Here is a 13550-nt window from a genome sequence, read left to right as displayed (position 1 = left end):
CCCAAATTGGGGGGTGGGGGTCACAAAGAGGAGTACACAATTGAAAAAACTGAACAAATAAAGTTTACATCCAGCACATAATTCCCTTTCATTGGTGTTGGAAAGTTGAAAAGTTTTGGAGAAAATGGTTAATCTGGTATCTTGCTGGTCATATATCCTTCTTAATTGTCCTCTTAAAGAAAATATTCAGGAAAATCATGTAATAGAAGACAGCAGAGCAACATAGTAGCTCAAAGTCAAGAAATTAAATGTCATATAGCAAACATTACAAGCAACCAAGAGAAAGGCACTTTAGTTATCAAGGAAAATAAACTCAAATAGCCCAGGACTAATAATTTCCTATATAAAAAAGAAGAGCCTCAAATGGGATTTTATGAAAAATAGAAGACATTAGAATCTATCTCAGAATAACAAAACTGAACATATTCATCAAGAAGAAATAGATATGGAAACAATAGAACTCAATAACCCAATGTCTGATAAAATAGAAAACATAAATCACCTAGAGAAAAACTTTCCTATTTGATTAAAACCTAATGGTGAAAATCAGAAAGCAGTCTGGCAGAAATTAGGTTTATACCAATACCTCACACCACATTCTACACTATATTCAAAATGGGTATGTGATCTTAATATTAAAGATCATACTGTTAAAGAAAATTAGAAGTGAAACTGATAGTGTACCTCTCACAGCTATGGGTAAGAGATGTGTTCTTGACTAAATAGGAGATATAGGCAATTAAAAAGATAAAATAGATAACTTTGATTACTTAAAACTGAAAAACTTCTTTACAGACAACATTAATGCATCTAGAATAAGAAGGAAGTGACTGAATGGGGAATAAAACTTTGTGTCAAAATTCTCTGATAAGTGCTTGGTATCTAAGATATATAAACATAAATGTGTGTGTGTGTGTACGTGTGTCTGTGTCTGTGTCTGTGTGTGTGTTTATGTCTGTGTGTGTCTACGTGTGTCTGTATCTGTGTGTGTCTGTCTGCATCTGGGTCTCTTTGTCTGACTAATAACCATTTTCTCAATAGACAAATGATTAATGAATCTGAACAGTTCTAAAAAGAGCTGCAATGTATTCACAACCACCTGAAAAAATACTCCAACCCACTGATAATGAGAGAAACATAAATCAAAACAACCCTGAGGTTTTGCCTCACATCCTGCAAATTGGCAAAAATGACAAAAGTCAATATTGGAGGAATTGTAGAAGAATAGGCATTATATTATTGTGAAATACTACAACCATTTTGGAAAGCAATTTAGAATTATGCAAATAATATGACAAAAATTGTCACAGCTTTTAAACACTAAGAAAGCCACACACAGAAAAAGACCCTATGCTACAGTAAATTTATAGCAGCACTTTTTTAAGATTGCTAAAAACTGAAAAAAAAAATCCATCAATTAAGGAATGACTAACAAATTATGGTGTATAAATGTAATGGAATATTCTAAACTATAAGGACAATGTGTGTAATGATCACTGAAAAGTATTAAAAGAGCTATATGAACTGATCCAGAGCAAAATAAATAAAACCAATAAAATGATATACACAGTGAATATCATGTAAAGAACTACACACCAAAAAAATCAAAAGTAAATGCAACAAAATTATAAAGATCAAGCAGGACTCAAATGAAGAGAGATGAGAAGAGACCCTCATCTCAACCTTCGTGGAGGTGGGAGGTTCACAGTTGCCCATTGCACATGTTTTCAGACTTTACAATGTGTTAATCAGGTGTGCTGACTTTTTTCATCTCAAAAAGTGACACTATGTCATATGCGATGGCTCTCTAAGAAGGGGAACAGGAAAGCTACTTGGGATAACTATGGTGATGTAAGAAACAGAAATATCAATAAGAACATTTTAAAATAAAAATAGGTAGACTTTCAAGAAAGATAAGTGGGTTTTTTTCATCCTTATCTGTCCAAGCTTTCTTCACTATTCTTTGGCAGATCTCAACCTTGTCCTGCCCACTAATTGTGGGTGTAACCCAAGGCTTTGTCCTGGATTCTCTTCTCTTTTCATGACTTTCACAAGCTCCCTTGGCTTTAATTATCATTTCCATGCATATCCCACATCAATAACCATCTATTGAACATTTTGACCAAATGTCTTAAAGGCATCCCAAACTCAATATTTCCAAAAAGGAACTCATTATCATCACCCAAACCACCCCTCTTCTGAGTTTTCCTCTTACTGTTGCTTATATATGTACTCATTGTCTCTCTCATTAAAAGATAAGTTCCTTTAACTTTCATGTTTCACTTTAATATCTCTAGTACCTAGCACAGTACATGACACATAGCTCCAAATTGTTCTCTAGAATGGTTGGATCAGCTCATAATTCCACCAATATTGTATTAGTGTCCCAATTTTCTCACACTCCCTCCAACATTCATCATTATTATTTTCTGTCATATATGCCAATCTGATAGGTGTGAGATGGTACCTCAGAATTGTTTTAATTTTCATTTCTCTAACCAATAGTGATTTAGAGCATTTTTTCTGTAGGACTATAGATAACTTTGATTTCTTTTTCTGAAATCTGCCGGTTCATATTCTTTGACCATTGACCAATTGGGAAGTGATTCTTATAAATTTTTTTATCAAGTCTCTATATATTTGAGAAAGGAAGCCTTTTCAGAGAAACTTGCTATAAAAATTTTCTTCTAGTTTTCTGCTTTTCTTCTAATTTTGTTTACATTGGTTTTGTTCGTACAAAAGCTTTTTAATTTCATGTAATCAAAATTATCCATTTGGCATCCTGTAATGCTCTCCATCTCTGGGTTGGTCATAAATTATTCCCTTGTCCATAGATCTGACAGGTAAACTATTCCATGTTCCCTTAATTTGCTTAGATTAATTTTAATTTACTTAAATTAATCTGCAGGTTTTTTCTATATCAATGACATTGACAAGTGTTTATTTTATAGACCAAGACAAAATAAAAACAAACTTTGCTTTGGTGAATAAAAAAAAACATAGAATCTCAGGGGAAATAAGGAGGAGAAAGGCAGAAATGAAAGCTGCATAGCAATACCAGATTTCAAGGGATAAGCATAGAGACTAGACCTTTCACTGATATAGTGAATTTCCATATGAAGAAATTCTCTGCCAACACAGCTGGATACCTCCTTAGCAATTCAGAATCTTAGCAAGTTGCTAGAAAACAGAGCTACTAATTGATTCACCCAGGGTTACACATCCAGTATGTCTCAGAAGTGAGATTTAAACTCATGTCTCTGTCTCAGAGTTCAGCTCTCTATCCATTATTCCACAACTGCCTCTATATCATATTTCAAACTAAATTCAAAAGCAACAATTATCAGAATTGTTTAGCAGGAGTTAAATATAAAAGTAGGTCAGGGAACAGACTAGATGAGCAGAACTAAGAAGCAATTTGAATGCACATTTAGATCAGTATCCAATAAATTGAAGAACATAAACTAGTAGGTGGGAGCAGGTGAATGTTTGACAAGAAGTCCTGGCAAATTTTAAGGAAATTTGACAAAAATTACATTTATACCAGCAGGTGACACCATATACTAAAATAAGTTCCAAATGGAAAGAATATATAAAAAGAATAGTTCACATTATTTAAAAAATTTTAAGTTGGGAAGATGTTTTTTACAATTATGGTTAATGGAAAATTTATAACCAATTTTTGTTATTGCTGTTTAGTCATTTTCAATCATGTTTGACTGTGACTCCTTTTGGGGTTTTCTTGGAAAACATACTGTAGTGGTTTGCCGTTTCCTTCTCCAGCTCATTTTACAGATGTGGAAACTGAGGCAAACATGTTTAAGCGACTTGCCCAGGGTCACATTACTAGTAAGTGTCTAAGGTAGGATTTTAACTCAGGTTTTTCTGACTCCAAGCCTGATGATCTATAGAGAACCTACCATGTGCCAGGCACTATGCTAAGCACTTTACAAATATGATCTTGTTTGATCCTCACAACAATCCTGGAAAGTAGATGCTATTCTTATACCCATTTTACAGATTAGGAAACTAAGGCAAATGGAAGCTAATTGACCTGCCCAGGATCACATTACTAGTAAGTATTGAAGGCTGGGATTTGGACTTCCTTACTCCAAATCTGGTGCTCTATCTACCCTGCAACCTACCTCCCCCTAGATTAAAAATATAAACAAGATCACAAAAGATAAAGCAGGACATTTCAATTACATAAAAATTACAAAGGTTTTGCATGAATAAAATCAATGTTTCTAAAACAAGAAAAGAAATAATCAAATGGAGAAAAAATCTTTCCATTGAATATCTCTGATAAGATTGATAGCCAATTTAATACAAGTTAATTGACACAAATACATAAGACCAAGATTCATTTCCCAATAGATAAGTAGTCAAAGGATATGAACAAGAAGTTCTCCTGGACGGTGCTGGGAAGGAGGCAAAGTAGGTCAGAAAATTCCCAAGCTCTCCAGATTTCTCCCACAAACAAGACAAAATTGCATTTCAGGGCAAATGTAGAGCAGTAAAATTAACAAGAGTTCGGGCAGAACAGTGGTCCTCTAGGGACAATTGGAGAAGAACCAAAGAAAATTCCTAGGACTGAGGTTTGGTCCCTATAAAGTGTAAACACCTTCAAGCTAGTTCTACTGAAACAGCAAATGGCAATGCCCTAGGTTGGGAAGCAGCCTCAGCCCCAGCCACAGGAATTTTCACCTCCTGGACAGTATGGGGAGTTGGGCATCTGATGGGGGAAGATTGAGGGGACCTCTTCTGATAAGGGATACCAGGCCCACCATGTTGCCGAGACATGGCCCTGGGCAAGAAGGAGCCAGCACAAGCTTGGTGAGAGCAGAAGCAGTGGGGTAGGGATGCTGCTAGCCTTGGGCACTTACAGGAGAGTGGAGTTCTTGGTTTTAGTTCCAGGCCAGAGGGGAAAATTGAAGGAGGATCTGAGGCCAGATGCACTATCCCCTATGCTCCGGACTAGAGGTGATTACAACAATAAGCTGCTACAAATAAAAAAATGAGCAGGCAAAGGAGAAAAAAAAAACCCAAATATAGAAAGTTACTCTGGAAATAGATAAGACTGGGATTCATCTTCAGAGGAAGATACTGAAGCAAAAAAAGCCTTTCCTGCCCCAAAGAGTAACGTGAAATGGTCACCTGCCCAAAAAGAATTCATAGAAGAACTTTAAAAAGATTTTAAAAATCAAATGAGAGATACTGAGGGGAAAAAAAATTAAAAATAAGAACAATCCAAGAAAAACATGAAGATTATGAAAAGAAAGTCAACCAACTGGAAATGGAGATCTAGAATTGTAAAGAAGAAAATGACTCCTTGAAAATTAGATTTGGTCAAGGGGAAGCCAACCAAGGTAATAAATAAATAACAAAGGTAAAGAAATAATAAAACAAAATATAAAGAATGAAAAAAATAGAAGAGAATGTGAAAAATCTTATAAGAAAAACGAGTGATCTGGAGAACAGATCAAGAAGACAAAACAAGAATAATTGGAGTACCTGAAAGTTACAATTTAAAAAAAAAGAATCTTAATACAATAATACAAGAAAACTGTGTGACTCTTCCTTACCACTTTCTGCCCACTTTTTCTTTGACCTATCCACTGTCACTTAGAAAGGTAAGAGAGCTAAAATGAATCTTGGCTCATTTTATATTTTCCCTTTATTTTATAAATCACTATAGCCAAAGAATTTGGCACCTGGTGGCCAAACTGCTTATGATGAGAACCTCCAACTCTAAGGCTGGTCCTCAGACACAGGCTGTTTCTAGGATTGTATTCAAAGACTTTCTAGCTTGGTAGAACTCACCAGAATTTGAATTCTGCTTGCACAGCATTTGAGAAGCCAAGGTTCTCCACTTTATGATGAGGAATTAGAATATGACATTTATAATTAGATCATAGTCAAAATTAACACTAAACTCGAAGACAGAATAAAGATTCTGTTTGTTATATGATTACAACAAACAAGCTTGCTTAATTAAATTAAGTTGTTGATTATCAAGATAGGAAAATGAATGAGAAATGGATGGAGGTCATCATTTCTTAAAGAAGTTTAACCAAAATAAACATAATCAAAATAAGGAGGCCAAAAGATTCTAGAAATAACCTCAGCCAACAAACACTGAATCTATTTACCACACATATAGATATGTCTACCAATGGAAACAGCCATTTAGAACAGTTATGCTTATAAAACATTATAAAGAAAGATATCAGAAGATTAACATTATATTTTTCACAAAGAGGAAAGATGAGTATAGGGAAAAACAAATCTGAAGAAAGCTAAGCAACAGATCATCCCAAAAGCACTTATACATGATATTAGAAGACAAAAGAGGCATGAGACCAAACACATCTGCCTGAATTTTTATCACTGTACATTCTCATTATCAATGACAATGTAACCAACATATCTTGGAGAGGTTGGACCTTATTTCATTACTGTAAAGAGTTCCTTCTATCCATACAACTTAGGACCTGCTCTCCAACAGACAGATAGTCTTAGACAAATGTACGAGATACCAAAAAGCATCTTGCCCATCATTACGTGGCCAATATGTGTAGAGGTGGAAACTGAACCCAGGTCTTTCTGACTCTGGGACTGGTTCTCTATTGATGATACTATGCTTCTGATAGGTGATGGATGGGAATTCAAAGTAAAAAACAAAAATAAGCCCTGCCCTCAAGGAGCTTTCTTTTTACTAGATAAAACATAGAGCTCTGGACAAATAGCTGTATGAGGAATATACATAGCTCTGGACAGATAGCTATGTCAGGTACAGTCTCTGCCTTCTAGGATTGCCATAAAGAAAGTTTCTAGATCATCAAGGCCAAGTTTAATAAAAAAAAAAAGGGGGTAAATCTCTGAATGAGTTAGATTAATGGTAGGTTTTATGTAATATAAGAAGTTTGCTAGCATTCTAGGCAAATACAGACATGTTGCCAAGCATGATTCACAGACAGCTCAGAAAGAATAGAGCTTTGGATAAGTTTGAAATCCTGTCTGGGAATTAAACCAAAATTATTTGTCTGCAGATCTAATCTATTATTCTGTAGTAAGAAATTTTATTATTATTTTAGAACTTTATTCTACATGCCATTTTCCCACTGATTTTAATAAGCTTATTCTTTTGCTATTTATAAGTAGTTTTATTTTTGTTTATTAAAAAATAATCAAAAGAAATCTGATTATGTTACCTGGACCCAGTAAATCAGCACCTGAGGTAACCAGGCCACTGAGCTGCTAAAGCTATAATATGACTGGCATCATTTCTTACTTAGTGACAACCAAATGGAGTACAATATTTCACTAAGTTGCCAAAACCACTTTACATAAGTGATGTGGGAAAATGTAACAGTGACCCTGTCAAAAGCGTTACACCCAGAAAGCATCTGACCCTCTTCTGCCTATCTGTCTGAGCTCAGCATTTGGCAGGTACAGTATCAATTGCCGAAATTGATGATATGGAACCAAGACACAGGGAGGGCTGTCCCATTGGTTTTTGTACCTAATGTGCTACAACTAAAATCTCTTTCTAAACTGCCATAAAAATGCAAAATAATGTGGCCACTTATTTAATTGCTGCAATAAAGAATATCCCATTGGATACAGGGTCAGAGAGCAACTCAATAATTCCTGGCTCCAGGTGGTACACCAGTATTAGCTCTTAAGAATCTTTACTTTGTCTTATAAAATGTTAAAGGAATATTGAAAAATTAAACATTATGTATGTGTGTGTATGTGTATGTGTAGGTGTATGTGTGTAAGTATGTATCATGTATATACAGATATATATATTAATTTAAAAATGTTTACCTTTGTCACAGAGGACCTCTTCTGCAAGGTCCAAAAAGAAGAATTTCTATACATGGTAAGGCCTTCCAGGTGTCTCTGTTTGCAGACTACAGGGGGCTAATTGCAAAAGATTCCAGAACATTTCAGGACTTTCTTAACGAAATCCCTGAGTACTCAAAAGAAATTAGTCTAACAATCCATGAAGGAGAAACTAAATGGATAAAAAATGTACATTGTAAAGATGAAGATATATACTTGAGAGCTGGATTTGGAGTCAGGGATATCTAGGTTCAAATCCTATGCAACAAGAAACATTAAAACAAAATCAGAAGACTGAAAAAAATAGAAGAAAATATAGATTATCTCATAACAAAAACAAATGATCTGGAAAAAAAATTGAGGAAAACAAATTTTTAAGAATAATTGAACTAGAAATGGGCAAGCCAAGGTGGTAGAGTGAAAACAGGAATTTGCCTGAACTCTCCCAAATTCCCTTCCAAAAAATTTTGAAATGAAACCTCAAAACAAATTCTGGAGTAACAGAACAAACAAAAGGAAGGGGTGAAATAATTTTCCAGTCTAAGACAACATAGAAGGTCTACAGGAAAAGTCCATCTCATTGGGGTGAGAGTGGAATACTGTCCAACACAGGCCGCACTTAAGCCCCCAGCAGTCCTGGGGGGTAACTGAATTGGTGGCAGTGACTTCCAGAGCTGTCAACCCACAAATGGTAAGAAGGCTGAATAACTGATCAAAAGGAAATTACGGGGGACACTTTAATGATAGAGGGTGAAAGATTCAGTCACGTTGTCCATATGGGGATCTGGGACATAGGCCCAGGTCTCCATTCCAGGGGAAGAAGAGGCAGTGGCACACTGGAACTCATAAGCATAGGGGAGCAGGGACCATGGTCACATTGCAGGGTGGGGAAGAGTGCTTGAGTTTCCTCACAGGCCATAGCACAGACCAGGAGAGCAGTGACCACACCTCTCCTTAGATCACACCACCTTGGAGGAACTGCAAACTTACAAACCTCCAGAGCTAGCTCTGAAAACAGCAGCACAAAAAACCTAGACCTTGGGACATTGCCCCCTCCACCCCAGGAGCAGAGCACAACTTTAATATAAAGTTGGAAGTCAAGAAATAGGCTGGAAACATAAGCAAGCAATAAAAAAGAACCTGACCATAGAAGGTTACTATGGTGACAGGGAAGATCAAAACACAAACTCAGAAGAGGACAACAATGTCAAAATGGCTACATGCCTCAAAGCAAAAAGTGAATTGATCTCAGGCCCAAAAGGATTTACTAGAAGAGCTCAAAAAGGATTTTAAAAATCAAATAAAAGAGGTAGAGGGGGAAATGGGAAAAGAAATGAGAGTGATGCTAGAGAATCTTTTTTAAAAGTAAATGGCTTGGTAACGAAAGCACAAAAACTGAGAAATGACATATGAAAATTCACGGAGGAAAAGAACTCCTTGAAAAGCAAAATTGGTCAAATGGAAAAAGAGGTACAAAAGCTGACTGAAGAAAATAATTCCTTAAAAATTAGAATTAGGTAAGTGGAAGCTAATGACTCCATGAGCCCTCAAGAAACAACAAAACAAAATCAAAAGAATGAAAAAATAGAAGAAAGTGTGAAATACCTCATTGGAAAAAGAACTGACCTGGGAAAATAGATGTAGAAGAGATCATTTAAAATTATTGGACTACCGGAAAGCCATCAATAACAAAGAAAGAGCCTAGACATGATATCTGAAGAATTATCAAGGAAAACTAACCTATGATGTCTAAGAACCAGAGGGTAAAATAGAAATTAAAAGAATCCATCAATCACCTCCTGAAAGAGAATCCAAAATGAAAACTCCTGAGAATATTATAGCCAAATTCCAGAGCTCCCACGTCAAGGATAAAATATTGCAAGCAGTCAGAAAGAAACAATTCAAATATTGTGGTGCCTCAGTCAGGATAACAAAGGATTTATTAACATCTATATTAAAAGATTGAAGGGCTTGGAATATGATATTCTGGAGGGCAAAGAAACTAGGATTACAACCAAGAATCACATACCCAGTGAAATGGAGTATAATCCTCAAATGGGAAAGTTGATATTTTACTAAATAGAGGACTTTCAAGCATCCCTGATGAAAAGACCAGAGCTGAACAGAAAATCTGATTTTGAATACAAGACTGAAGAGAAACATACAAAAGTAAATAGGAAAGAGAAACTTAAAGGATTCAATAAGGTTAAACTGTTTACATTCCTACATGGTAAGATGATACTTGCAACTCCAAAGAACTTTATCATTTTTAGGGCAGTTAGAAGGAGTATACATAAACAGAGGGTGTGAGTGTGAATTGACTATTAAGAGGTGAAAAAGAGGGATGGTAGAATGGGGTAAATTATCTGACATAAAAGAGAAGAAAAGAAATTATGTGTTCTAAAAGGTTTATAGCTGCTGTCTTTGTTGTGGCAAAGAACTGAAAATTGAGGGGATGCCCATCAATTAAGGAATGGCTGAACAAGTTGTGGCATGTGATGGAATACTAGCATGCTACAAGAAATGATGAGCTCAATGATCTTAGAAAAACATGGAAAAACTTGCACAAAATAATAAAGAGTAATATCAGCAGAACCAAGAGAATGTTCTATATGGTAACAGCAATATTGTTTTAACAACATCTTTGAGAGAATAAGTCATTCTGACTATTATAAATACCCAAATTAACTGCAAAGAACATATAGGAAGATGCTATTAGCAGCCAGAGAAAGAAGTGATAAATACAAGTATGCATATGATGATTTTTACATATATATGTATATATATATATATATATATATATATATACATATATATGTGTGTGTGTGTGTGTGTATGTATTTATACACACACACATACACATATTTGTGTCTAATGGTAGCCATCTCCAGAGTGGAGGGGGGTGATGATGGAAGAAGAAAAAGAACAAAAAGAACTTTACATGATAACTTTATTATATGTTTAAAAGGAATAGTAAGTTGTACATGAAAGATTTGCAGTTTCATATGCAATCTTTTTTTTAATACTATGTTATGGAAATGCCTGTTTTATCCCACAAATTAAATAAATAAAAAAGAAAAAAGACGTGCAAAAGAGGTTTTACAGTAAAGATGAGGGGGTGGTAGTCAACTTTTGAACCTTACTTTCATTGGAATTGGATGAAGGAGGGAATAACACTCAGCTGGACATAGAAATCTATCTTACCCTAAAGGAAGTAGGAAAGGAGGGAGTTAAGTGAAGGGGGCAACTGATAGAAGGGAGGGAAGATAAGGGGAGGTAGTAGTCAGAAACATATATGCATAATGACATATACATGCATATTTTTGTGTTTGCATTTCTTTTTGGACATGGCAATACAGCATTTAGTTTTGAAAAAGGTAATATTTTTGTATCCTCTTTGTCTCTGCTTCTTTTTCCATTTTTTCTTGTCTTATTGCACTAGCTAGCATTTCTATCACTATATTGGATAGAAATGCGATCATAGACATCCTTTCTTTACCCCGATTTTAACGGGAAAGCTTCTAGTTTATCCTCATTAAAGATAATTCTAATACTTTTTAGTATTTCTAATAGGAATGGGTGTTTGACATAATCAACTGCTTTTCCTGAATCCATTGAAATAATCATATGATTTTTGTTTTTGTTATTAGTATGGTCAATTATATTTATAGTTTTCTTGATATTGAACCAGCTCTGTATTCTTAGTATAAATCCAGTGGTCATAGTGTATAATTTTTGTTATATGTTGCTGTTGTCTACTTGCTAATATTTTAATTAATTTTTTTTGCATTAATATTCATTAGGAATATTGGTCTATAGTGTTCTTTCTCTGTTTTGACTGTCCCTGGTTTGGTTATCAAGACCATATGTATGTCAAAGAAGGAATTCAGTAAGACCCCTTCTTTTCCTGTTTTGAACATGTAGTATTGGGAATTACTTGTTCTTTAAATGGTTGGTAGAATTTACTTATAAATCCATGTGGGACTGGAGTTTTTTCTTTGGGAGTTCATTTAAAGCTTGTTCAATTTCCTTTCCTAAGACACGGTAATTTAAGTATTCTTTTTCTTGTTTCGTAATTTGGAAAATTTATATTTTTTGGAAATTTTCATCCATTTCACTTAGATTATTAGTCTTGTTGGCCAAATAGTTCTTCATTTAAAAAATCCATAGCTTTATTTTCAGAAAGTTTTTTCAGTTCTATTCAATAGTCAATACCTGAAAGTTGGAACACACTGAATAACTTGCTAGCATTCTCTAGTAATACAGATTCCAAGAAAAACTGAAAATTTTGCCCTGTTCACAAGAGCATGTGTCAAAGAATAAAACAGTGAATAAAACCTTTATCATAGATTGGAACTCTCTTTCAGTGTGTTTCATGTAAAGGCCCTTCTCCCTTTCTCCCCTTCCTCTCCCTCTATAAGATCCTGACAATATTTGTTTTCATGAAGTAGATAATTTTTGTTTCATCTTACACTAAACTTTAAGTTGTTATTTTTTAAATGTTATCTGTTGTATTCAGCAAATAACCAGAGAATGGAATGTAGAGACTGTCTTTATATTTCACAGTTCCCTTTTCTTTGAAACCTCAGACACTATAACTATCTTTCTTAAAATTAAAATATAATCACTTTGTGTAAAATATACAAATGCACTCATAGCTTAAGAAAATTAAGTGAAGTAGAACGTCTGCTTCAATTGATGATACAAACTTTCTTTGCATATTAAAAATTACACTATATGTAGCATGTTTTTGCATTGTTGTTTGTGACAGTTTAAACACACACTAACACAAAAAGTACACAATTAAAATAATCTAGTCTGTAGACAAACTCTAACATAAAATTAGGTAACAGAAGAGACCATCCTACACCAAGTGATGAGCTATCCGGCACATGTGAACTTTGATGACAGCCTTCTGTCTGTCCCTCCTTTGAACAGGAGAATTTTAAATTTTAAGTATTTTATAGTTAAAGTCATAACATTAATAATTATGATATATTTTCAACAAATTTGAGGAAATAGTGGCTTATTTTGTGAATGATTAAGAATTTAGCCAAAGCACCCAGAATTTATAAGCAACCAATGATGGACCTATTAGCCATTCTAAGAAGCAAATCGAAGACATCAAAAACAGTTAACTGCTCAGAATACAGAGAGCATGCTACTAATATCAGTATTTAAAGATTTAAAAAATAAATCTTTTAATGAGAGCAAAAAGGGTTTGTTCCAATAATAAATAAAATAAAATATTTTAAATGACTTATTTTACTGTTATCTCCTTTTAAATGTCTATACTGATGTATGCTTCATAATATAACATATTATATTATTATTATATAGTATAACATACATAACATAACATGCATATTATTTATATATGAACAAAATTTTTTACTGATAGATATGCACTGCCACTAAGACACTGAGAGTTAAAGTCATTCGCCCATGGTCACACAGCTAGTGTCGGGGCCAAGCTGCCTCTCAACAGTTCCTTACATTGAGCTGAAATCTGCCTCCTTGCTGTTTATAGATATTATTTCTAACCTCCCTCTTTACCCTTCAAAGCAACAGAGAATGAACACTTGGAATTCCAAATCCAAATTTATTATTTCTGATGGTGCAAGCATGGTAACTGAGATGTCTAATCTAGGTGGCAAAGTGGAGAGAGCACCGGAGTTGGGGTCAGAAAGATCAAAGTT

The sequence above is a fragment of the Phascolarctos cinereus genome, unplaced genomic scaffold (genome assembly GCF_003287225.1).
Source record: "Phascolarctos cinereus isolate Bilbo 61053 unplaced genomic scaffold, phaCin_HiC Scaffold_2;HRSCAF=192, whole genome shotgun sequence".
Lineage (NCBI taxonomy): Eukaryota > Metazoa > Chordata > Mammalia > Diprotodontia > Phascolarctidae > Phascolarctos > Phascolarctos cinereus.
This window is presented reverse-complemented; position numbering follows the sequence as displayed.